This window comes from Triticum aestivum, chromosome 3D (assembly GCF_018294505.1).
Source record: "Triticum aestivum cultivar Chinese Spring chromosome 3D, IWGSC CS RefSeq v2.1, whole genome shotgun sequence".
In the NCBI taxonomy this organism is placed as follows: domain Eukaryota; kingdom Viridiplantae; phylum Streptophyta; class Magnoliopsida; order Poales; family Poaceae; genus Triticum; species Triticum aestivum.
In genome coordinates, this window is record NC_057802.1 from 246,384,795 (window position 1) to 246,412,176 (window position 27,382).

Below are 27,382 nucleotides of genomic sequence, written 5' to 3' on the forward strand. Positions count from 1 at the left end.
AACAACAACAACAACAACAACAACAACAACAACAACGACGACGACGACAACAGCAGCTGCAACAACAACAACATCAACACCACACCCACCACAACCACCAACAACAACAACAACAGCAACAGCACCAACGACATCTACAACAACAACAACAGCAGCAGCAATAGCAACAGCAACACCACCAGCAATAACAACAACACCACCACCAACAAGAACAACAATGACAAGAACAACAACAAGAAGAAGAAGAACAATAACAACAACAACATAGCAGCAGTTAACTGCGGTTTAGCAGCAGCAGCAACAACAACAACAACATAGCAGCCGTTAACTGCGGTTAAGCAGCAACAACAACAACAACAACAACATAGCAGAAGTTAACTGCAGTTAATCGACCGATATTTATAAAATTGTAATAAACTCCCACCGCCCCATAATATAAGATATTAATTCATCCAATTTGTGAGTATGTTGGATGTTATAAGATCTTTATTATATAATGGGACGGAGGGAGTGTTGTACTACATCATTGTGCAATTGGTATTTAGCTTCTAATCTTAACTTGGTGCTTATAGGTACATATGTCATTGGTAAAGATCTGTGCTTTGACCCTTTCTTTGTATGGGGCAACAAGATATTGTTGAACTAGCATCAAGTTAGGACATTGATAAACACTATTTGTTTACCCTTTACCCAAGACAACAGTGAACTGCCCATAATGAGTTGTGTTAGACGACAATGTCTGAATGTTTTCCTTTGCCGCGGTTCCCAAAGCAGTTTACTCAAGATTACCTCTCAAACTACATGATTGATGGGCACGCAAGGGTTAAAGTATTTCTACCAAAACACAATGACTATCTAGATGTCCTCATGAAGATTGAAGGATGGGCAGTCGGCCATCACAAGGGGTTGGACTAGAGTCGTGTGTGCCTTCTGCATGGAGGAGAGCACAATATGGGCATTCCGCTTCACCTTTTTTAGCAACCAGAATGTCATTCGCCTATGTCTTTACCGTCTTTAATAGTACAAGTATACAACCCTAGTGCATCATTCCTTTTTGGTGCTTATGTAATTCTTGAACATATGTACCTGTGAATCGAATATTGCATTGGTTGTTGAACCTGATGGATATGAATAAAGTTATAGCCAACTTTCAAATTCAAAAACGGTACAACTTTAAATAGCAATGATTAAATTAGGGTGAAATTACACTATGCAGGTCCTTATGGCGCACACGGTCTGAAGCACAAACGTGTGCGATATACATCATAATCCGACACGGTTCGTAAAGAGGAAACGTGTGCCCATGCACACAGTTGCCATTTGTGAAGCGTGTGTGATGTGAGACAACATCACAAACGGTGCGAGCAAACTAAATGTTTGTGATAGTCGCCTTATCGTACACGGTTTCCATGAACTGTTTTTAAAGTCGTAGCATAACAAACGTTACACCGCATAATAGCGTGTGCGATAGTTATCCTGTACGACACTAGTATGATGGTCCAATATTTCATAATCCTATGTGACACTTGTATGATGATTAGCTAATCTTCTTAATTACATATCGCATACGGTTCGAGAGAAGTGAATGTGTGTGATAGTCCCCTTATCATACACACTTTACGAACATGAACTGTTTGTGATGGGGTGCACATCGTAAACGTTGCACCACAGAACATCGTCTGCAATGGTAATGCCAACACACATGAGTAGCAAGGATGGAGCGTTTGGGATAGTCGACATATCACAAACAGTTGTGTGGCGAATCGCGTTTAGGATAGATGTGGGCATTGCATACGTTTTGTTCTGGAAAACGTGTGTATCCCTACTCCCTATGCCCGACGGTTTCTTGGTCGTGTGGGAAGGCCCACCTATCGCACACACTAGCAACGTAACAGTTTGAAACTCCATCGCGGAAAGGGGTTAAAAACCGTCTGTATAGCAGCTTGTTGTACCAGTGTTCGGTCCCATGCAAGGAATGGGAATGAATTACAAACGTCTTGGCGTCTTGGCTCGGCCTCAAACATTGAGAATCTTGGTTTCTAAATCCCCGCAAATCCAAAACTCACCCCAAATTCATGAAATATGCCATGGTGTCATGACATGGCACATATATGTCGTGGTAAAAAAAGTGTGCTTTTTGGGGCAAGTTTTGGTACAAGCCTCTTTCAAACCATAGCTTCTCGCAAGAAGCCTCGTGGTACCGATAGGGAACGTGTCACCCTTGTGGGCGAAATGACAATCGGCGCCTCTTCTCGCCTTGTACTTTTTCTACAAGCAACATAGACCAACAGGAGATTTGTGCTGAAATACGAAATTACCCCGTGTACGTTTGGCCTTCTTTATACATTAATTGAGTTTTCTACGCATTTAATGTCAATAATTGATATTTAAACTACAAGCACATGCTCCAATGCACCAAAATGGGTTGAAAATCATACATTTGTCCTTGGGTGCATTTTTAGGTCCCATGCATGGAATTGGAATGAATTACAAACGTCTCGGCGTCCTGGCTCGGCCTCAAACATTGAGTATCTTGGTTTTTTAATCCCCGTAAATCCAGAACTCTCCCAAAATTCGAAACTTGGTATGCTTCGTGACATGGCATATATATGTTGTGTTAAAAAATCGTCCAATTTGAGACAAGGCGAACACATTAATAGCCAACATAGGCATTTTGGAACAAGAGCTGACACGTTACTATCGCAAATGGTTGTTACTTTTGAACCGGCGGGCGTTCCCGCAACAGAGTTCAATCACACACTTTATTCCGGCAGACACCACACACATCCTCTATTTCCACACGTCCTACTACAGCACCACCGACTTCAGCCGCCAATTCCAACCGAGATACAAGAAAACATGCACCACCACCATCATCTGCCTGGAGCCGTAGCGAACTGATCCCAATGAATCGAAATATCTGTGCTTAAGTGTCATCCCTGCATTGGTATGCTTACACACATAGTACTTGAGGAATTATAACAGAGTTCAATCACACACTTTATTACATCAAGGTCCTCAAAGAGTATTTATTACATAAATATGGCTTAAGGCCATCTAAATAAAATAACTGTGGTAGCTTCGAAGATAAACGAGTCCATCCAACTCCACAGAAAAACTGAGTGCAGAACAATGACCTATCTCACCTTAATCCTCGTCGAAAAACTCTGCAACATAAGACATTGCAGCCATGTAGGTCAGCACATGGAACATGCTGGCAATGTCACACTATAGAATAATGATGAAAATACTATCTCTATATGCAAGTTTGGCTGGTGGAGGCTCTAAGTTTAATTCTGCATACAACTAATTTTACGCTACAACAAAGGAATAATTTTTTATTTTACTACCAAGTTTATGCCATTATGGAGAAGGTTCCTCCAACTCAATTCCAAAAATTTCTAAGTTATTAATAACCCAGATCATTAATTAAATAAAGTGATGAGATCAACAAATAATTCACTTCTAGATACTCAAGTTTGTCCATAACCAGGGACACGGCTAATCATGATTAGTTTATACACTTTGTAGAGATACATATTAGCTTGTGGCTGCACACGGAAGTTTCTAGGCATGAAATATCGTATGATCCCTTTGAGTCTGGGTGACATTCCGTAGGGTGATCTCACGATTCCTCCAGGATCCCCTAGGGCAAGTACTGGATTCTCTAGGTGCTCCAACCATTCCACCCAGAGTAGTGTTTTTGTTGCCACCTTAAAGTTACCCTTAATTATTATTTCTCTCTCACAACTTGCATGAATCACACATACCACCCCGTCTATGAGCATGGCTGAGCAATATATGACATAACAAATATTCCTAAGTTGATCAAAGGTCATTGGTTCCTACCTCAGGAACTACATAGCAATGCCACAATTCCCAATCCTACTCATGCAAATTTGTAAGGGTGAAACTAATGCATAGTAAAAACTAGGTAATAAAAGAATGATCAAAGTGTGAACTTGCATCGCTGACGTTTGTTAAACCATGAAGATTGGTAGTACTCCGCCTCGCACTACGGACAATCTAACATAAGCAAGCAATAACATACATAAGCATACAAACAAAGATCCAAAAAGAAAACGAAGAAAACACTTATGAGAACTCCGAAAAGAACCAAATAAAGCTTCTGTATAGAACGTAATTTTAACACTAGTAAAAAATATGGTTTTAGTTTAAACAGAAAGTACATGTCACCAGCTTCGATTTGAAAAAAGAATCACCTAAAATGGAGTTACGAAACTCAAGTTATGGCCTAAAGAAGTTCGAATACGAATATGTCGGGACTCAAATTTTAACACTTCTAAAAATATTTTTATTTTGGTTCTCTGGATAGAGGGGATTTTTAATAAAGCGTAGGAAAAAGGATCAATTAAATTAAATCTGTAGGTTTAAAGATATGCTAAAAGGAAAATCATAATTAATTCTAAAATTGACATAGCTAGGCGGCCGACCATGGCAGAGGTGCCATGTGGCGCGTCATGAGTGGCTGCTCGTGTTTGTTGCGGGTGGACGGCTAAGACCTAACCGATTCGACAGTTGTGGCTAAAAAAATGCCAGGCGACATGCCGCGCTGTGGTTGGTCAGCGGGTGTTCGCTGCGGGGCTAAACGAGGGAACGACCACTACTTAGCACATACTGATTAAAAATAAAAAACAGAACGATCTAATCCTATCCATCTAATATAGATTGGCCGGTGGTGGTTGCGTGGCCGCTTACCACGGCGGCTGATGGCGTCGGCGATGAGGTTTGAGGGAAAAGAGGCTGGGGTCGAGGGTATTTATTGGAGGCTTTCGTGGACGAGGGGACAAGGCGGGAATAGTGTCCCGAGAAGACTCGACGGTGACCGGTGAGGCGTGCGGGAGGCGGACTGCAGGTGCGGCACAGGGAGGAAGAAAGGAGTGGGGCCCTGCGGTTAGTGGGATAGGGGAGGCAAGCGGGGAGCGGAAAGCCGGTCCGTAGGCGTCTCGTGCGCGGGCGCACGACGATGGGCCTTTTCAGCCAGTGGGCCGTCGGGCGGCCGCGCTAGCCTGGCGCTGGCGTGGCCGAGTTTTTTGAATAAAAACAACATTTTCTATATAATAAAAACAGAGGAAGGTTTAGGCTAATATAAATAATAATTTAGCATGATAAATTATAGTAAAAAAAATTAAATCTACCCATAATATACGGACTTACGTGAACTATTTTCTGTCCCAAAAAAAGTTGAGGAATAAACATTTTATTGAAAATAATTTTTTTGAGAACTTAAAACTAGAAAGTTCCATTAAATATATATTCTGCCAACTCAAATATTTGAAGATGTCATGTTACCTTTTCATTATTTTCTTCAGTGGAAAAATTTCTTGAATAAAACCAGAATAAATCCAAAGATGCAAAATGACATGATATGCATATGATGAATAGTAAAACATCCAAATTGAAAATTGGGATGTTACAAAGCTACTCCCCTTAAGATGAATCTTGTCCTCGAGATTCGGCTTGGCTAGCAAAAATGTGTGGGTGGTCCTGTCAGAGGTCTTCTTCTCGTTCCCAGCTAGCTTCCTCCTTGGTATGGTGACTCCACTGAACCTTGCAAAAATTGATGACCTTGCTGCGGGTTTCTCCTCATAAGTTAGGTCACTCTCCAATTGAATTGCCTCCAGGGGCACCATATCTCTTAAAGGAATATCGGCCATCTCCGCATGGCACTTCTTCAACTGGGAAACGTGAAACACATCATGAACTCCAGACAAAGATTCGGGTAATTCCAGGTAACGTGCAACTTCACCTCTGCGTTCCAAAATTCTGTATGGCCCCACAAATCGTGGTGCTAGATTTCCTTTAACTCCAAATCATTTAACTCCTCTAAGTGGAGACACACGAAGATATTCTCTGTCTCCAACTTCATAGGTTACCTCCTTGCATTTAGTATATAGGCATAACTCTTTTGCTTGGACTGGGCTATCCTAAGTCTTTCACGGATCAACTTTACTTTCTCCTCTGAATCTCTGATTAAATCTAGTCCGAATAATTTATGGTCTCCAACTTCACTCCACATCAATGGTGTCCTACACCTCCTTCCATACAAAGCTTCGAAAGGGGCCATCTTGAAACTGGTTTGGTAGCTGTTGTTGTATGAGAACTCCGCGTAAGGTAAATTATCATCCCAACTAGATCCATAATCTAGCGCACAAGCTCTCAACATGTCCTCCAGAATCTGATTGACTCTCTCGGTCTGCCCATCTGTGTGTGGATGAAAGGTTGTACTAAACTCTAGCGAGGTACCCAAAGGTTCGTGTAATTGATTCCAAAACTTTGAGGTGAACTGTGTTCTTCTATCCGATACGATGGTCCTCATAACTCCATGCAGACATACGATCCTGGTCATATATATCTTCGCCAACTTAGCACTTGTATACGTGGTTTTCATAGGAATGAAGTGGGCTTCCTTTGTCAAGCGATCAACTATAACCCAGATGGAATCATAACCTGAATGAGTCCTGGGCAATCCGGTGATGAAGTCCATGCCAAGTTTATCCCATTTCCAATTGGGTATAGGCAAAGGCTAAAGTAATCCTACAGGTTTCTAATGCTCTAGTTTAACTCTCTAACATACGTCGCATACTGCTACATACTCGACAATATCCTTCTTCATACCTGTCCACCAGAAATTTTCCTTCATGTCCACATATATCTTGGTGTTGCCTGGGTGTATCGAGTAAGGCGAATCATGAGCCTCCTGAAGAATTAACTTCTTGATCTCTGGGTCATTGGGCACGTAAATACACTGCTCAAACCATAAGGTTACGTGTTCATCCTCATGAAATCCTTCTGCCTTTCCTTGGTTCATTCTTTTCTTTATCTCTACAATGCCTTTGTCCAACTTTTGAGCTTCTCGAATTCTTCCCAACAAAGTGGACTTAATTTCTAGTGCTGCAACAAAGCCTCGTGGAACTATCTCTAATCGGTGATCTCTGAGATCGTCGACTAACGCCTGGGGTAATCCTCTGGTTGTAAGAGTATTAACATAACTCTTGCGGCTCAAAGCATCTGCCACGACATTGGCCTTTCCTGGGTGATAATGCAGTCTCATGTCATAATCCTTTATGAGCTCCAACCATCTCCTCTGCCTGAGGTTCAACTCCTTCCGCGTGAAGATGTACTTCAAACTCTTGTGATCTCTGTAAACATCACAACTATTTCCCATAAGAAAATGTCTCCAGGTCTTGAGCACAGTCACTACAGCTGCTAATTCCAAATCATGCGTGGCATAATTCAACTCATGAGGTTGAAGTTGACGTGAGGTATACGAAACAACTCTTCCTTCTTGCATAAGAATGTCTCCAAGTCCATGATGAGAAGCGTTGCAATATACCTGGAAATCCTTGCATATATTTAGAAGAATTAACACTGGGCTACAACCAAATGTTTCTTCAACTCCTAAAAACTGGCCTCACAATCCTCAGTCTAATTAAACCTGGTGTCTTTCTTCAATAACTCCGTCATGGGCTTCGCGGTCTTGGAGAAATTCTCAATAAATCTACGGTAATATCCCGCGAGTCCAAGAAAACGGCATATCTGCCTTCCATTTGGTGACGACTTCAACCTTGGAAGGGTCTACTGCTTTTCCTTCTCCTGATACAACATGTTTGAGAAATCCGACTTCCTTCAACTTAAACTCGCATTTTCTGAACTTGGTGTATAGCTGATGTTCCCTGAGCTTCTCAAGAACCAAGCGCAAATGTTCCTTGTGTCATTCTTCATTCTTCGAGTAAATCAATATATCATCAATGAACACCACGACAAATTTATCCAAGAACTCCATGAATACCTTATTCATCATACTCATAAAATAGGCAAGGGCATTAGTCAAATCAAAGACATGACCGTATACTAATAAAGCCCATACCTCGTCGTAAAAGTTGCCTTAGGTATATCCTGCTCTCGGATATTCAGCTGGTGATATCCTCATCGAAGATCAATCTTGGAGAATACACTAGCTCTGACTAGTTGGTCAAACAAATGATTGAACATTGGCAAAGGATACTTGTTCTTCATAGTCACCTCGTTCAATGCACGATAATCCACATCCATTCTCAAGGATCCATCCTTCTTCTCAACTAGAAGTATTGGCGCTCCCCAAGGTGATGAACTTGGTCAAATATAACCTTTCTCCAATAACTCCTTAATCTTCTTCGTAATTTCCTCCAGATCATTTGCGGGCATCCGGTACGGTCTCTTGGATATTATTCAGTGCCTGGCAACAAGTCGACTAAAAATTCTATATCTCGGTCCGGTGGCATGCCTGATAATTCCTCCAGAATACATCGGGATAATCCTTTACAACTGGTACTCCCTCCTGAGCAACTCCGTAAGGGAATTCACCTGAGTCCTCCTTGGCGTATGCCTCAACACATACTTGATCCGTTTTCCTTTGGTTGAGAAGAATCGACTTACTTGCACAAATCGATGTTTCCCTCGTACTTTGATGGCTATCCATTCCTAGCATATGTCCAATCCTTGTGATTCTAGGATGATGAAGTCTATGGGAAAACATGTCTTCCTATGGTCAAAGGCAACTAAAAACATCCCCGACTAGCTATAGTCTCTCCTCCTAGGGAACTTAATAACATATGTGATGATGCGGAGCATCCTTCCATCATCCCCATGGACTCCCCACCAACACATCAAGCCCCACGTATCCCTATGACAAGGCTAGAGCACGTGCAATAGAAACCGAGGTGAACTCCTTCCTACTCGACATGCATATGGATACAAATGGAACTTGGTTGCTACCTCACCAAAATACTCTATGCCTCATTAGGTACGAAGAGGAACACCCCAAAGCAGCTCAAGAGCATCACCAAGGAGTAGGAGGATCACCCTATGGACTCGAAGATCAAGACGGAGTGCAACAACAGCCACACTAGAAGTCCCAGGCGACCCCGTGCGCACGGGCCCCCGAGACCCCGTGCCCATGGACTACTCAGAGAGTTGGCGCTGTAGCACCCCGTGCGCACGGACTTGTACCGTGCACATGGGACCCCATGCGCACGGGCCCAACTAACCCCGTGCACATGGGCTCTCCAGGATGAGCGTTTGTGATCGCCTGTTTGAGCCCCTCTTCATCCACTTTTACCCCAAGCCTATATATTCCATACCTAGGGTTATGTTTAGGGTTAGCAAAGTATTAGGTGAGATATTTGTGAGTTTTGCTCCTCCTACCTTCCCTCTTGTGGATCAAGACCCCTTAGGGAAGAATCCTTGTGGATTTCAATATCTCCACAAGGAGAAGACTATCTTCAAGACCTCATCTCCTAGGAGTGGGAAGAACTTTGCCATTGTATCTTTCCATTGATTGTGTTTGTGACTTGTGGATCTTGTGTTGCTATTCTAGTGGATCTGTAATTGGGTATTATTGGAGTGATTTCCTCTTTGTGATTTCTTGGTGTTCCTCCTTTTCCCCCGCTCCAAGTGCGAAAAGATCCATCTTAGGGTTTCACCCTACAACATCTTGGTATCATGAGCAAGGTTCATTCACATCTTGGAGTCCATACCCTCCACTTTCTAGCTTCATTTTGTTGTTTCTTGTCCTAATTCGAAAATCCTCACCAAAAATAGCCCCAAAAAAATTTCTTGCAATTTGTTGCTCTTGTGAGATTTGGTTGTTTTGATCCACGAATTTAGTGTTTGGCAAGTGGATCTACCCCCCCTAACAATCTTCCCCACCCATCAATCCATCGAATTTGGCCTCAAATTGGGAAATACCCATGGATCCGGAGCAGATCGTCCGCTCCTAGAGGACCCCGTGCACACGGGCATCACTTACCCCATGCGCACAGACCATCCAGAGACTTTCGGCCATTTTCTATTTTGCATCATTTTGGCACCCAACCATCATCGTGTTCTTCCGCAATATCTCTCGTGGTTGTTTGAGTTTCGGGCTGCGGTTTCTCTCGTTCCTAAGGTGTTTCGGCTACTTAGGCGCGATTTGATGTCATCATCATCGCCACTCGATCATCGACTCAGACTCCACACCGGCTTTGACAACATCATCTTCATTCAACCGTAAGCAAGGACGGTAACCTCGACAACACCATTGTCTTACCCTTGCCATTACCTTGATAGCCTCGAGCCTCTTTTGCGTAGCTTACCCATCGAGACTATCTTCTTGAGTATTGCTAGGCCACGCCTTAGTGCACCATTAGTGTTACGTCTCTCCCGTGCATATACTACTTGTTCCCTCGCATTGTGGCTCGCATATCAAGCATTGTGGCATAGTCACAAAAAAAGAGAAAAAGAGAGAAGAAAAGCTTTTAAGCAAAAGAGAAGAGAAGCAAGACCTTGTAAGCAACAGTATTGTGCCACTTTACGTAGTTCACCATCTTGGTTCATACATACATAAGCACATGTGGGATAGTGAGACGACCCGTTTCTCTATTAGGTTGGTGCACTAGCATATCTAGCCCATTAGTGCAATCAAGCTAGCGTCTCTCTAGTATCCATACAAGAAGAGCATTATCCGTGGTTCCACATCTTAGAGCTCATCCCTTGGTCGTGCGGATCCCATTTATCTTCCGTGCGTGTGTTCCTAGTGTTATCTTTGGGTTTGATCTATTTGTCTTACTTGCCATTGTGAATCTTCTCAACTTTGTCAACATCTTGACTAACATTTTCTTGAATTATTTGTGCCACTTCCTAACCGAGCTCCTCCGTAAGCCTTTTACTTGTAGGTATGAGAAACAATACTCGGTACCATTTCTCCTATTATAGCATCACATGGGATCGTACCCGTTACATCCACAATCTTCGAAAAAGGTAACTCTGGTTTTGTTCTCACGTTTTCCTACTCACCACCACTTTCACATGATGGATAGGCCTTATTCTTCTACCAACCCACTCTTCCTCGAGCAAGACAACGACATGACCACCTACGTCACCAAGACTCACCTATTTGGCACACAATGAGCTTTGTATCAAGATCACCTAGGAATGAGCGACCGCATCGAGATTCTCGCCACGGACTTACGCCTCTCCGAGCAACGTACAAGAGACTACTTCGACAACAAGCTCGATGAACAAAACAAGAGAACAACGCAAGATTGGACAAGATTCACGGCTTGTTGGTCAACCGCTCTTCTACCACTTCGTCCTACTCAAGACGGAGCCACTCAAGTCGACACTCCTCCGACAACTCAAGCACACTGACGTCGAACACTCTTCGCCAAGCCACGCGACAAGATCGTCAATCCAACCGCAATCCTCTTCACGATCATCACGAAAGGGAACTGCAATGCCAACACGAGGCAGAGCGAGCACGTCAACATTAAGATGAACAAGATGCCGAGGCACATCGTCTTCAACAACAACGGCGTGAAGCTCAAGCTCAAGCGGCTCGAGATGCACTCCGAGAGTCCACTCAAGCCGTTGCCCAACGCAGTCATCAAGTACGTGAGCAAGAGGAAGCTCTCCGGCAGGAAATACAAGAAGAAGCCGCTCAACATGAAGAACAACAAGAAAGGCGCAGCCGGGAACATATGCCTCGACCTCCTCCTCGGCAACCGGATCGGGTAATCTAAGAACCCCCTCCGCGTCACGAGCGACAACAAGAGGACCGAGTCCTTGAAGACCCTCCTCCTCGACAAGAGCGACATCAACATCGTCACTATGATGAAGAACTCCGCTACGGCAAGCTCAAGTTCACCAGGCCCAAGTTCTCCGGAAGCAACGATCCCGAGGAGTACCTATCATGGGCATTGAAAGTCGACAAGATATTTCATCTTCACAACTACGACGAAGAAAAGAAGATTGCCATGGCATCCCTCGAGTTCCAAGACTATGTCCTCATTTGCTGGGAACAAGTGATCGAGCTACGTCGCGAGAAGGACGAGCCACCCATCACGACTTGGACACAAATGAAGGACGTCATGCGAGCACGCTTAGTGCCTACACACTACACACGCGATCTCTTCAAGACGGTGGACGAATACTATCAAGAAATGGAGATTGACATGATACGAGCCAATGTCAAAGAAGATGATGAGGAAACAATGGCACGCTTATTGAACGGCCTCAACCACCCAATACGGAAGATTGCCGATTTCCAACCTTATTCCAACCTTCTCGAGCTAGTTCACCAAGAGACCAAGGCGGAATGACAAGTACAAGAAGACTTCAACTACGCCAAGTACTCATCCAAGACCTACGGCTCATACACTCAACCTACACCTACTTCGTCTTCGACACCTCCTACCTCGACTAGAGCATCACCAAGTAACGGCGACAAGTCAAGTTTCAAGAAAGCGACGCCTTCCTCAACTCGCCCTCCGGCAAGCAACTACAAGAACAGGACTTACTCTTCATTGGCACCACCGGACGATCCCGTCAAGACAAGTTCTATCAAGTGCTTCACATGTGGTGGCCGTGGACACAAGTCTTTCCAATGCATCAACAAGCGAGCAATGATCGCCAATGATGATGGCACGTACGACTCAATGAGTGAAGATGAGATGGAAGCTATCGAGCACGTCGCCATGCACCGCCAAGTGAACGACGAAGAAGATGCTCAAGTCTACTGTGAAAATTATTCAAGTCCCTCTCTCGTGGTCTCCAAGGTATTGACACTTCAATACCAACAAGACGAAGACCAACGGTGTCACATCTTCCACACCAAGGGCGGCATCAATGGGAGCTCCGTAAAAGTCATCATCGACGGAGGGAGTTGCCATAACTTGGCAAGTGAAGAGCTATGTTGCAAGCTGCAATTGGTCAAGAAGAAGCACCCTCACCCCTACAAGGTTCAATGGCTAAGCGACACCGGAACAATTCAAGTGGAGCACACTATGCACGTTTCTTTCAAGATCAGCGCCTACGAGGACACCATTGAGTGTGACGTGGTTCCTATGTCCGTATGCCATCTTCTTTTCGGAAGATGGCAATTCAACCGCGGCGTCATCCACAACGGAAGAACAGACCACTATAGCTTCAAGATGAAGGGAACAGAGTACGTGCTTCGACCTATGTCTCCAAGCCAAGTGATCACCGACAAACAAGCATCCACACACCGTGGAGAGACTAGTGAGAGAATGAACCACCAAAAAGAGAGTGAGCGCCACAAGCAAAAATTGAGCAACTCTTCGCCACGAGAGAAATTCCTAATCCTCTTCGCCACAAAAAGAGAGATGAGAGAGTGTGTGAGAACCCATCAAGTGTCATCCACTATGTCCTAATATGCAAAGATGAGATGGCAAGGACTAACACTCCTAATGCTCTACCTCTAGTGTTGCCTAATTTGTTGCAGGAATTCGGGGATGTCTTTCCCGATGAGCTACCTCCCGGTCTTCCTCCTTTACGTGGCATTGAACATCGGATCGACCTCATCCCTGGCGCACCCCTTCCTAACAAGGCACCATATCGTGTCAACCCCGAAGAAACCAAAGAAATACAAAGGCAAGTACAACATCTCATAGACCATGGAAATGTGCGTGAAAGTTTGAGTCCTTGTGCCATACCGGTCGTTCTTGTGCCAAAAAGAGACTGTAGCTTTCGCATGTGTTCCGATTGTAGACCTATCAATGCTATCACCATTCGCTATAGGCATCGCATTCCACGCCTCGATGATATGTTAGATGAGCTTAGCGGTGCCACTATTTTCTCCTAAATTGATCTTAAAAGTGGTTACTGTCAAATTTGCATAAAAGAGGGTGATGAATGGAAAACCGCTTTCAAAACAAAGTTTGGTTTATATGAGTGGTTAGTTATGTCTATGGGTTTATCGGAAGCACACGATACTTTCATGTGTCTTATGCATTATGTGCTTCGTCCTTACATTTGTGTGTTTGTTGTGGTCTACTTTGATGACATTCTTGTGTTTACCAAATCCCTCAAAGACCATGTGAATCATCTTAAGGCCGTTTTGCAAACGCTTAGAAAAGAATGTCTCTATGCCAATCTGGAAAAATGCACTTTTGGTGTTGACAAGATCGATTTCTTGGGCTTTGTTGTCTCTTCCAAGGGATTTTATGTAGATGAGTCTAAAATTGAAGCAATTAAAAATTTAGCCCCAACCCATTAATTTGCAACAAGTGCGTAGTTTTATTGGTCTAGCGGGGTTTTATCGTCGCTTCGTGAAAGACTTTAGCACTATTGCCACACCATTGGATGCTTTGAGTAAGAAAAATGAACCTTTTGTTTGGGGACCATCTCAATCTACCGCATTTGATGAACTAAAATCTTTGCTTACACATGCCCCAATTCTTGCATTACCCGATTTCACCAAAACTTTTGAGGTTCATTGTGATGCTAGTGGCCATGGAATTGGTGGAGTTTTTGATGTAGGGTGGAACCCTAGATAGCCGATCTTTCATGAAAGGAGCGCATCCCAAATAAGAACACGAAGAACACGAGGGGAAACATGAGGGGAAGACACGAGAGAATCACTCAAACCAACAAGAACAATCACACATGTGCTAGATCCTCGAAACACAAAGAGATACACAATCCAAATCCAACAAGGGACGATACATAGGTAACCGGTTCTTCTCCGAAAGGAGGTCTTGAAGGGGGCCACCCAAGAGGGGGTCTTGAATCCAAGGTGGATCGTCTCTGAAGAGGGGTCGCAGTCTCTCTCGAGGAGGAGATCCGTATGGATGAGCAATGCTCTATCTCACATATGAGCTAAACCAATGCTAACCCTAGAAAGATGGAGGAGGAGTATATATAGTCTAGGGGGGTCGAAGGGGTACACGGGCCTCGGCCCTTACTGTGCGTAGACAGGGGTGGCCGAATGTCCGGGCGACGGGCCGGATGTCCGGGGCTTCAGGAGAGGCCGGATGTCCGGGCTGGGGGCCGGATGCCCGGGCTGGAGGGCAAAACTTCTGGATGTTCTGTAGCGTGGCGCCGGATGTCCGGGCTTTTGGCCGGATTTCCGGGCTTTGGCCGGATGTCCGGGCTGGACGCCGGATGTTCGGGCCCTGTAGGCTTGGACGTCTGGGCTGCTGCTTCTGTGGATGCTCCAGGGGCCGGATGTCCGGGGTCATGGCGGGATGTCCGGGGCCTGGAAAGTGAACTTGCCCGTTTCCGTTGGTTCTCTTCATCCATGGACTTGGCGGCTTGTCCGTCTTCACGTGAATCCTCGGGAGGCTTGTAACGCCCCGAGACCGACGCTCCAGAAGACTTCCATATATTTTCGTGTTCGCCGTGTGTTTCTTTTGTGCTTGCTCTTTTATTTTTTTCATTGCATCATGTCATCATGCCATCATGTCATTAATTTTTAAAAACTCAACTAAGTAAATTGCATGGATCCTCGATCCATTTAAATCGAGGGAAATGCACGTGGTGATTTCTCTTTATAACATATATCCTCCCAATATTATTAGGGAGCTATATTAAAATATTCCATTAATTGGAGTTCACCATAACACACTTACAGTTTAAGTTCCATGCATTTTCTACCTATATTCCTCGCCTCAAACTTTGCCAACAATTCTTATCTCATTTATCGAGGCTCTTCCAAAATTCTCAACATTTTTGGATCTACCAAATACCCACTTCCTTCCTACACTTATTTGGAAATAATTCAAATGAGCTTGAAGTCAACTTCACGCCCATGCTCACTTTCTATTTTTCTTGGATCAAGCACGTTTTTATGAATCCAGGAAAATTATCCGCGTGTCCAACTTCTTCCCCTAACCTCTCTTTCTTTTCTTTCTTATCTCTGTTTTGTTTTTATTTGTTTTAGAGAATGCATAGCCCAGCAGGCCTCTCTAGGCCCATCCGCAGCCCAGCTCCTCCATGGCCCAAGGACCAGCAGCCCCCTCGCTAACCCTAGTGCCAGGGGAGAGCCTCCTGCTCGATCCCCATCTCCCTCCCAAGCGCCGTCACGTAGGGAGAGGGCAGCGCTAACCTCTCCCGATCCACTTCTCTCCCTCCTCTCGCTCGCTCCCTCATCCCGCACCTACACCTTGTCCTCGTGGACCCGCGCCTCCCCGTCGCCCTTGCTCGAGCTTCGCAGCCATGGCGTCGCCACCACCATCTCCAGCCACTCCTCTAGAGCTCCTCCTCCGCCTCGTCCTCACATCCGGCCTCGTCTTCGACCCGCCGTTCGCCTCCTCCATCGACCGTCCCGGCCACTAGAACTGTTGACGGCCGAAGCCCGGCCGCGTCGTAGCCTCTGCTGCCGGCCCCTCCTTCCTCGCGCCTCCCTCTCCTGCACCGCATCGCTGGATCGCCGCCGCCTCCCCGCCTCTGCCTTCGGCCGCCGCCAGCGAGCAGCTCCGCCGGAGCCATGCCCCTTCGCCGTTGCGTCGCCTTGCCTTCCTCCACCGACTGCAGCCCTGGCCTTCGTCCCCGTGCCCGAACTCCATGAAGCCACCGCCGCCAATTTCCTCTGGGCACGCCGCTGCCTGGACCCGCCGCCGTCGGTGACCATCGACGCGCCGCCACGGCCCTCCTCTTCTTCAGCTCCTTCAAAAGAGCTCCGAGTCGCTGCCCCGACGTGCCCCCTCATCGTCGCCTTGCTGTTGCCGGACCCCGAGTTTGCCTTCGTCCCCGATAGCGCTCGAGGGCCCCATGTCGCCATGGCCTCTGCTTGATGTTGTGCCGTGTTGCCGCCCCCATCTCCGGCCCCTTTCTCCTGCACGCCCTGCCTCTTGGTGTTCTGCACCACCACCACGTTGTGGCGATTTTGTTGCTTCACTGTCGGGCACGAGTTGCCTTGCTGCTGCACAAACCAGAGGCCCTTTGTCTTGCTTCGTTTTGGATCGGCCAGTACGAGACGCCAAGTACCGCACAGGACGCCAAGTACCTCTACGAAGGACACTGGATGTAAACGAACGTGTACAACTTTCATCCCGTGCATGTCTCCAAGTGCCACGACATTGACGGCCCTACAAGTTCAACTACGGTTGCCGTGTACGACTACCGTCGACCCTCAAAGACTCCGTGGACGTCAAGTTCCTCGCCGTGACCCCGAACCTCTACGGAATGTGTACGACTACGAAACATGTACCACTACTTCCACTACGACCCGTGAACGACTACTTCCCTCGACATTTTTGAACCGCCTCGAAACGCACGCTTCAAAGGTATAACCGCCGAGAACGACCGCCCGTGAACGAATGCGTGTGTTGTATGAGTTGCTTGCGGTAGCACCATGCCCGACTTGTTCGTCGCATGCTGTCACTCGTTTCCTTGCCACCGTCTTGTGGGACACTCGGTAACCGGGAGCACCCCACCGTCCTTGCATGACACGCTCACGCCCACTTCTTTTCCACCGGTATCTCCGTGAGCTATCGGAACCGATATGTTGTCGTGGCATCATTTTCGGATTCGTTGCCGTGGCACCCCTTTCTTCCACCACGGTGACAAATGCTTCATAACATGCTCATGTCAACATTTTCATAAAATTGCTTAAAACTTGCATTGTCATCCGCATCATGATAACAACATTTAAATGTTTAAAAATTGAGTTTGCATTAAATTACTAAATGACACGAGGATTTATCGGAATTGTTGTTTGTTGTTCCAGCCTCATTTAAATTGCCTAGATAGTTAGTTTACTTATGCTTCACCTCTTGCCATGTTAATCAACATTTAATATTGTTGGGTACATAAACGTGAGAGAACTAAATAATTGATGTGGTGTTTCGTCAATATGCAACTCGTTGCATATTGAGCTCCACTTAATTTGTAGTATTGTTTGTTGCATTTTCCCATGCCATGCTTCATTTAAACCGGACATGCATCATACTTGACTGTGCATCATGCCATGTTTATGATTGTGTGTTTACTATGTTGTTTGTTTCTTTCCGGGTTGCTTCTCTCGTTAGCTTCGGTTTCATTCCGGAGTTGTGAGGATTCGTTCGACTCCGTTTGTTTGTCTTCTTCATGGACTCATTCTTCTTCCTTGCGGGATCTCAGGCAAGATGACCATACCCTCGAAATCACTTCTATCTTTGCTTGCTAGTTGTTCGCTCTATCGCTATGTTGCGCTACCTACCACTTGTTATATCATGCCTCCCATATTGCCTTGTCAAGCCTCTAACCATCCTTTCCTAGGAAACCGTTGTTTGGCTAAGTTACCGCTTTTGCTCAGCCCTTCTTATAGCGCTGCTAGTTGCAGGTGAAGATGAAGTTTGTTCCATGTTGGAACATGGATATCATGTTGATGTTGGGATATCACAATATTTCTGTTATTTAATTAATGCATCTATATACTTGGTAAAGGGTGGAAGGCTCGGCCTTATGCCTGGTGTTTTGTTCCACTCTTGCTGCCCTAGTTTCCGTCATACTGGTGTTATGTTCCTTGATTTTGCGTCCCTTACGCGGTTGGGTGATTTATGGGACCCCCTTGCCAGTTCGCTTTGAATAAAACTCTTCTAGCAAGGCCCAACCTTGGTTTTACATTTGCCTCACCTAGCCTTTTTCCCTTGGGAGTCACGCATCCCGAGGGTCATCTTTATTTTACCTCCCCGGGCCAGTGCTTGTCTAAGTGTTGGTCCAAACTAGAGCACCGTGCGGGACCATCCCTTGGCAACTTGGGTTACGTCGGTACCTGTACGCTTCGCTTATCCGGTGTGTCCTGAGAACGAGATACGTGCGACTCCTATAGGGATTGTCGACACATCGGGCGGCTTTGCTGGTTTTGTTTTACCATTGTCGAAATGTCTTGTAATCGGGATTACGAGACTGATCGGGTCTTCCCGGGAGAAGGAATATCCTTCATTCACCGTGAGAGCTTATAATGAATTAAGTTGGGACACCCCTGCAGGGTATTATCTTTCGAAAACCGTGCCCACGGTTATGTGGCAGATGGGAATTTGTTAATATCCGGTTGTAGAGAACTTGACACTTGACTTAATTAAAACGCATCAACCGCGTGTGTAGCCGTGATGGTCTCTTCTCGGCGGAGTCCGGGAAGTGAACACAGCTTTTGGGTTATGGTTGACGTAAGTAGGAGTTCAGGATCACTTCTTGATCATTACTAGTTGACGACCGTTCCGTTGCTCCTCTTCTCGCTCTTATTTGCGTATGTTAGCCACCATATATGCTTAGTGCTTGCTGCAGCTCCACCTCTCTACCCTTTTCCTACCCTTAAGCTTAAATAGTCTTGATCTCGCGGGTGTGAGATTGCTGAGTCCTCGTGACTCACAGATACTTCCAAACAGTTGCAGGTGCCGAGGATACCAGTGCAAGCGATGCTACCGAACTCAAGTGGGAGTTCGATGAAGACCTTGGTCGTTACTACGTTTCGTTTTCCTGTTGATCATTAGTGGAGCCCAGTTGGGACGATCAGGGATCTAGCATTTGGGGTTGTCTTCTTTTATTTTGGTTCTGTAGTCGGACCTATGTGTGTACTCTGATTGATGTATGATTTATTTATGTATTGTGTGAAGTGGCGATTGTAAGCCAACTCTTTATCCCATTCTTCTCCATTACATGGGATTGTGTGAAGATGACCCTTCTTGCGACAAAACCACAATGCGGTTATGCCTCTAAGTCGTGCCTCGACACGTGGGAGATATAGCCACATCATGGGCGTTACAAGTTGGTAATCAGAGCCATCCCCGACTTAGGAGCCCCCTGCTTGATCGAATTGCTGGCGTTGTTGAGTCTAGAACAAAAATGTTTTGAGTCTTAGGATTATATATATCGGAGAGTAGGATTCTTTTTACTCGGTCCCTTCGTCGCTCTAGTGAGGCCTCCTGACGTAGAAGTTTTGACTTTCCTCTCCTCAAATTTCACTAAAAAAAATTTTAGGATCACGCGGTTATCTTGGAATTGTTCCGATGGTTTTGTGACGAGAACATTGTTCTTGGTGCCTCTTGAAATTTAGGGGTTGTGGCAGTGTCCCGGGGAGTTGAGCTCCGAGGTGTTGTCGTCACAATTTTATCGTTGCAGTTCTGGAATACCTGAGTTTCGCCGACATCGAAAATCTCTTTTATGCAGTTGTTGGTGAGATCACCTCGACGCCACCCAGTACTGGGACGGGAGTTCGGGAGTATTGCCATAACTCGTATAACGGATGCTTTTCGAAGGTTGATGTAAATGATTTCCGAAGGTTTCTTGGTTATGTGTTGAAGGATGGATACAGCTGGATCTAGGTATTGTTAGTTTGGGTGAGATATTTTGTGTCCCCTGTATCCCCAACACCTGATTGCATAACCAGAAAGTTTCGGGAGTTTATAAGTGGGAATTCAAGTAGCTCCTAGGATATCTTTCCGACAGATGCATGATATGAGATTGGGGTTCGACGTCTAGTGGTCCGCCTTTCCACGGTTAGTTTTACAGTGGTCTCGTAGGGTCGTCAAGAGTCCTTGGCTATGCCGACTCGGGGACGCTTCGTATGTCATGTGCACTGCCTTGTACATGATGGTGCTGTACGATCAAGCCCGTGTGGGCCCCACCACGAAAACTTCGGACGAAATCTCTATCATATGTTTGTTCCGACTTATTCCGCAAGCCAAATCCTTTGTTTTGTTTTGTTTTGTGGTATTCGAGTTGCTTCAAAGTCAAATGTTGAATCCATACCTTTCCTAAACGGTGTTCTTATATTGCTATGTGAATACTAATCCTTCCTGATCATCGAGGTCATCATGTTAATTCTTTTCCAACCGGCGTGCTTCTCTTCAAGTGGATCCGATCTTTTCAACATCCGCAAGATCAACTTTAAGTTTTCTCAACGGTGTTTGTTTCATCCGTCCCAAGGTGCCTTTGTTGTTCCCGCCCTCCCACCCTTTTCCTTCAAGGAATCAGATGTCTTAACCAAGTATCCATTTTATTCACGTGAAGTCCCTTCATTCTTTTCAATCAATGTTCTTACCTGGTGGTTCTCATGAAGATGTTCTTCAAGTTTATCATTCTTCATTCTTTTTCTTCTCCGGTGGACTAAATTCAAGCCTTCAATGTTGGTCACATTCCTTTCCTTGTTTCAAATGCTTTCTCATGTCGGTGCATCTCTTAATCATCCACCTCTTGCTATTCATGTTATCTAGAGTGCTGAAGACATCTCAGAAGATTCGCATTTCCATTCCCAATCCGTTCAAGCTATCTTGAGGTTGTTATCTCTTTTGAGCCATTTAATTCAAACGGCGCAATCTTTCTTTTAAATCATTCCAACGGTGTTTCTTTTGAGTGAGCCCTGACCCACAGGTTTTTTTCCCAGGATCTTACCTGACTCTTATAAATTTTCCGGAGTTATTCAAATTCATTGCAAAGTTTGACGTAAGAATGAATTATCATTAGTCAAATGTCTTTCTCCAAGATCTTTCAAATTCTTTCATTGTTGGTTCAATCTTTCTAATTTTCATTCCGGAGTGCCTCAACAATTCATGGTGGTGTTTCTCGTCGTCATTCTCAGATTTTGAAGACCGAAGAAGAGTTTCCCTTGAATCTTGTCCGTTCTCTTGAAGATTCATGGATCTAACTTCTTGTCATCCTCATAATTGTTCTCGATTGTGAGAATTCTTTTCATACCCATCCGAAGCATTTCAGGAGTATTTTTTCAGTTTTATTCTTCCGAGCCCATCATCTCAGAATTATTCATTCCAGTTTTAGCTCTCGTTCTCCAAATCTTACCGGTGCATCGTTCAAATATCCTCTAGTCAATTCATGATCTCTTCATTTCACTTGTATCTAAATTCTGTCAAGTATCTTTTTTTTTTCTTTTTCTAATTCTTCCCGGTGTTTCTTTATCTTATCTTCGTTGATTTTTAGATTCTTACGGCGGTTCGTTCAACAATTCTCTTCCTTCGTTATTGTATCAACTCATTCGTTCTTTCAAATCCTACCGGTGGTTCGTTGAAGACTTTTCTCAAATTTACGTTATATCTCTCTTAATCCTTTCTACAAGTATAAGCAGTATGCCAAATCCGTTGCTTGTCATCAATCTAAATTGGTGAAGGCTAAGCATAATGTAATTCTTATTCTTGTTTCATCCAAGTGATTAATTCATTATTCCGGAGGTTCATCAAAATTCTTGATCTCAATTGTTCATTTTCTTTCCGGAGCTCCAAGTTATTTCAATTATATCATTTCAAAGCTTCATCTAATCATTGCAAGGCTTCTCCCGGAGTTCTTTTCTACTTTCCCTTTCGTTTTGATCATTCTTTTATTATCGGAGTTCTGCATGGAGGATCAACATGGTGGCTCATCAAGGATTCCTTTCATTCTTCAAGATTTCTCTCAAAGTTATGATCCGCCAAGCTATACTCAAAGATAAACATGGTGATCAACACATGTTTTGTTTTGTGGAGTCCAAGCATTCTTCATCTTGCATTCTAAAGTGCAATTCGTTCTACCTTATCATTTGAGGTGGTGTTATGTCATTCTTGACAATTTGAGTTCGCGTTTCATGATTCACATGTTGTCAAGAATGAGATATTTTAAATCCACCAATCTCTTCGTTGGATTTATCTTGTGTCATGTTTCACCTAAAGCCTTCCCTAAGGAATGTTGCTATTATGGTTCTTATCAATGATCCAAGTTTTCTCCTATCCTCTTGGTGAAAGAAGTTTTTCATCGCCTTGGTGCTCTCACTCAAACCAATGGCTTCCTTTAGTGGCCGTTTGTCACCTCATAATGTTGAGATGTTTCCATAAGCCCACTACAAGCTTTTTCTTTTCGTTGTTGGTTTTCCAACAACTCCGTTCAATCCTACTTCGTAAGGATGCTCTTTAAAATTCATTTCTAGTAGAAGATGTTCTTCTTCTTCATTCTTTTCACTCCATTATTCATTCCGGAGGCTTTCTGATATTGCTCTCTTCGAACCATCATCTTTTCATATCAAGATCATGTTTTCTTTTCATTTCTGGCCAATTAACAGGAGTGTCGTGTCCTCCATTCAAGTACTCTCATCTTAACAAGTTTTGCCTCCCTTCTCAACCGGAGTGCTGTCTGAAATCTTTCTGAACCATTGTGCCATTCTTTCAATAGTTCCGGAGGCAGTGTGCTGCTGATTTCATCAAGTGTCATCCCATCTTCTCAAGTTCATGTTAATTCCTTCCATTTTCTATCAGAGTGTTGCCCAAATTATATCATTCTTATTCCTTCCCTATCTTGTTTTAACCGGAGTGGTTTAAATATCTATCGTGTCACTTAACCTCAAGGTTCTCATGGTGTTCCTTGTTTCCGTTTACTACGGAGTGCTCTCAATTCGCTTATCTCCGTTGTGTCATTTCTTTCGAGCTGTTCAACTTCCAAGGTTCTTTGGTTTCACTCGTTTGTAAAGAAGCAACTTTGTTTTACCTCTTCCTCTTCCGCTTTTCTCTCTGGTGCCATCCTAGATCTCGGGACGAGATCCTCTTGTAGTGGTGGAGTGTTGTAACGCCCCGAGACCCACGCTCTAGAAGACTTCCATATATTTTCGTGTTCGCCGTGTGTTTCTTTTGTGCTTGCTCTTTTTTTTTCATTGCATCATGTCATCATGCCATCATATCATTAATTTTTAAAAACTCAACTAAGTAAATTGCATGGATCTTCGATCCATTTAAATCGAGGGAAATGCACATGGTGATTTCTCTTTATAACATATATCCTCCCAATATTATTAGGGAGCTATATTAAAATATTCCATTAATTGGAGTTCACCATAACACACTTACAGTTTAAGTTCCATGCATTTTCTACCTCAATTCCTCGCCTCAAACTTTGCCAACAATTCTTATCTCATTTATCGAGGCTCTTCCAAAATTCTCAACATTTTTGGATCTACCAAATACCCACTTCCTTCCTACACTCATTTGAAAATAATTCAAATGAGCTTGAAGTCAACTTCACGCCCATGCTCACTTTCTATTTTTCTTGGATCAAGCAAATTTTTATGAATCCGGGAAAATTATCCGCGTGTCCAACTTCTTCCCCTAACCTCTCTTTCTTTTCTTTCTTATCTCTGTTTTGTTTTTATTTGTTTTAGAGAGAGAGCATAGCCCAGCAGGCCTCTCTAGGCCCATCCGCAGCCCAGCTCCTCCATGGCCCAAGGACCAGCAGCCCCCTCGCTAACCCTAGCGCCAGGGGAGAGCCTCCTGCTCGATCCCCATCTCCGTCCCGAGCGCCGTCATGCAGGGAGAGGGCAGCGCTAACCTCTCCCGATCCACTTCTCTCCCTCCTCTCGCTCGCTCCCTCATCCCGCACCTACACCTTGTCCTCGTGGACCCGCGCCTCCCCGTCGCCCTTGCTCGAGCTTCGCAGCCATGGCGTCGCCACCACCATCTCCAGCCGCTCCTCTGCAGCTCCTCATCCGCCTCGTCCTCACGTCCGGTCTCGTCTCCGACCCGCCGTTCGCCTCCTCCATCGACCGTCCCGGCCACCAGAACTGTTGACGGCCGAAGCCCGGCCGCGTCGTAGCCTCTGCTGCCGGCCCCTCCTTCCTCGCGCCTCCCTCTCCTGCACCGCATCGCTGGATCGCCGCCGCCTCCCCGCCTCTGCCTCCGGCCGCCGCCAGCGAGCAGCTCCGCCGGAGCCATGCCCCTTCGCCGTCGCGTCGCCTTGCCTTCCTCCACCGACCGCGGCCCTGGCCTTCGTCCCCGTGCCCGAACCTCCATGAAGCCGCCGCCGCCAATTTCCTCTGGGCACGCCGCTGCCTGGACCCACCGCCGTCGGTGACCATCGACGCGCCGCGACGCCCCTCCTCTGCTTCAGCTCCTTCAAAAGAGCTCCGAGTGGCTGCCCCGACATGCCCCCTCATCGTCGCCTTGCTGCTGCCGGACCCCGAGTTCGCCTTCCTCCTCGATAGCGCTCGGGGGCCCCGTGTCGCCATGGCCTCTGCCTGATGTTGTGCCGTGTTGCCGCCCCCATCTCCGGCCCCTTTCTCTTGCACGCCCTGCCTCTTGGTGTTCTGCACCACCACCACGTCGTGGCGATTTTGTTGCTTCACTGTCAGGCACGAGTTGCCTTGCTGCTGCACAAACCAGAGGCCCTTTGTCTTGCTTTGTTTTGGATCAGCCAGTACGAGACGCCAAGTACCGCACCGGACGCCAAGTACCTCTACGAACGACACTGGATGTAAACGAACGTGTACAACTTCCATCCCGTGCATGTCTCCAAGTACCACGACATTGACGGCCCTACAAGTTCAACTACGGTTGCCGTGTACGACTACCGTCGACCCTCGAAGACTCCATGGACGTCAAGTTCCTCGCCGTGACCCCGAACATCTACGGAATGTGTACGACTACAAAACATGTACCACTACTTCCACTACGACCTGTGAACGACTACTTCCCTCGACATTTTTGAACCGCCTCGAAACGCACGCTTCAAAGGTATAACCGCCGAGAACGACCGCCCGTGAACAAATGCATGTGTTGTATGAGTTGCTTGCGGTAGCACCGTGCCCGACTTGTTCGTCGCATGCTGCCACTCGTTTCCTTGCCACCGTCTTGTGGGACACCCGGTAACCGGGAGCACCCCACCGTCCTTGCATGACACGCTCACGCCCACTTCTTTTGCACCGGTATCTCCGTGAGCTATCGGAACCGATATGTTGTCGTGGCATCATTTTTGGATTCGTTGCCGTGGCAGCCCTTTCTTCCACCACGGTGACAAATGCTTCATAACATGCTCATGTCAACATTTTCGTAAAATTGCTTAAAACTTGCATTGTCATCCGCATCATGATAACAACATTTAAATATTTCAAAATTGTGTTTGGATTAAATTGCTAAATGACATGAGGATTTATCGGAATTGTTGTTTGTTGTTCCGGCCTCATTTAAATTGCCTAGATAGTTAGTTTACTTATGCTTCACCTCTTGCCATGTTAATCAACATTTAATATTGTTTGGTACATAAACGTGAGAGAACTAAATAATTGATGTGGTGTTTCGTCAATATGCAACTCGTTGCATATTGAGCTCCACTTAATTTGTAGTATTGTTTGTTGCATTTTCCCATGCCATGCTTCATTTAAACCGGACATGCATCATACTTGACTGTGCATCATGCCATGTTTATGATTGTGTGTTTACTATGTTGTTTGTTTCTTTCCGGGTTGCTTCTCTCGTTAGCTTCGGTTTCATTCCGGAGTTGTGAGGATTTGTTCGACTCCGTCTGTTTGTCGTCTTCATGGACTCGTTCTTCTTCCTTGCGGGATCTCAGGCAAGATGACCATACCCTCGAAATCACTTCTATCTTTGCTTGCTAGTTGTTCGCTCTATCGCTATGTCGCGCTACCTACCACTTGTTATATCATGCCTCCCATATTGCCTTGTCAAGCCTCTAACCATCCTTTCCTAGGAAACCGTTGTTTGGCTAAGTTACCGCTTTTGCTCAGCCCTTCTTATAGCGCTGCTAGTTGCAGGTGAAGATGAAGTTTGTTCCATGTTGGAACATGGATATCATGTTGATGTTGGGATATCACAATATTTCTGTTATTTAATTAATGCATCTATATACTTGGTAAAGGGTGGAAGGCTCGGCCTTATGCCTGGTGTTTTGTTCCACTCTTGCTGCCCTAGTTTCCGTCATACCGGTGTTATGTTCCTTGATTTTGCGTCCCTTACGCGGTTGGGTGATTTATGGGACCTCCTTGACAGTTCGCTTTGAATAAAACTCTTCCAGCAAAGCCTAACCTTGGTTTTACATTTGCCTCACCTAGCCTTTTTCCCTTGGGAGTCGCGCATCCCGAGGGTCATCTTTATTTTACCTCCCCGGGCCAGTGCTTGTCTAAGTGTTGGTCCAAACTAGAGCACCGTCCGGGACCATCCCTTGGCAACTTGGGTTACGTCGGTACCTGTACGCTTCGCTTATCTGGTGTGTCCTGAGAACGAGATACGTGCGACTCCTATCGGGATTGTCGACACATCGGGCGGCTTTGCTGGTTTTGTTTTACCATTGTCGAAATGTCTTGTAATCGGGATTCTGAGACTGATCGGGTCTTCCCGGGAGAAGGAATATCCTTCGTTGACCGTGAGAGCCTATAATGGGTTAAGTTGGGACACCCCTGCAGGGTATTATCTTTCGAAAGTCGTGCCCGCGGTTATGTGGCATATGGGAATTTGTTAATATCCGGTTGTAGAGAACTTGACACTTGACTTAATTAAAACGCATCAACCGCGTGTGTAGCCGTGATGGTCTCTTCTCGGCGGAGTCCGGGAAGTGAACACGGCTTTTGGGTTATGGTTGACGTAAGTAGGAGTTCAGGATCACTTCTTGATCATTACTAGTTGACGACTGTTCCGTTGCTCCTCTTCTCGCTCTTATTTGCGTAGTTTAGCCACCATATATGCTTAGTGCTTGCTGCAGCTCCACCTCTCTACCCTTTTCCTACCCTTAAGCTTAAATAGTCTTGATCTCGCGGGTGTGAGATTGCTGAGTCCTCGTGACTCACAGATACTTCCAAACAGTTGCAGGTGCCGAGGATACCAGTGCAAGCGATGCTACCGAACTCAAGTGGGAGTTCGAT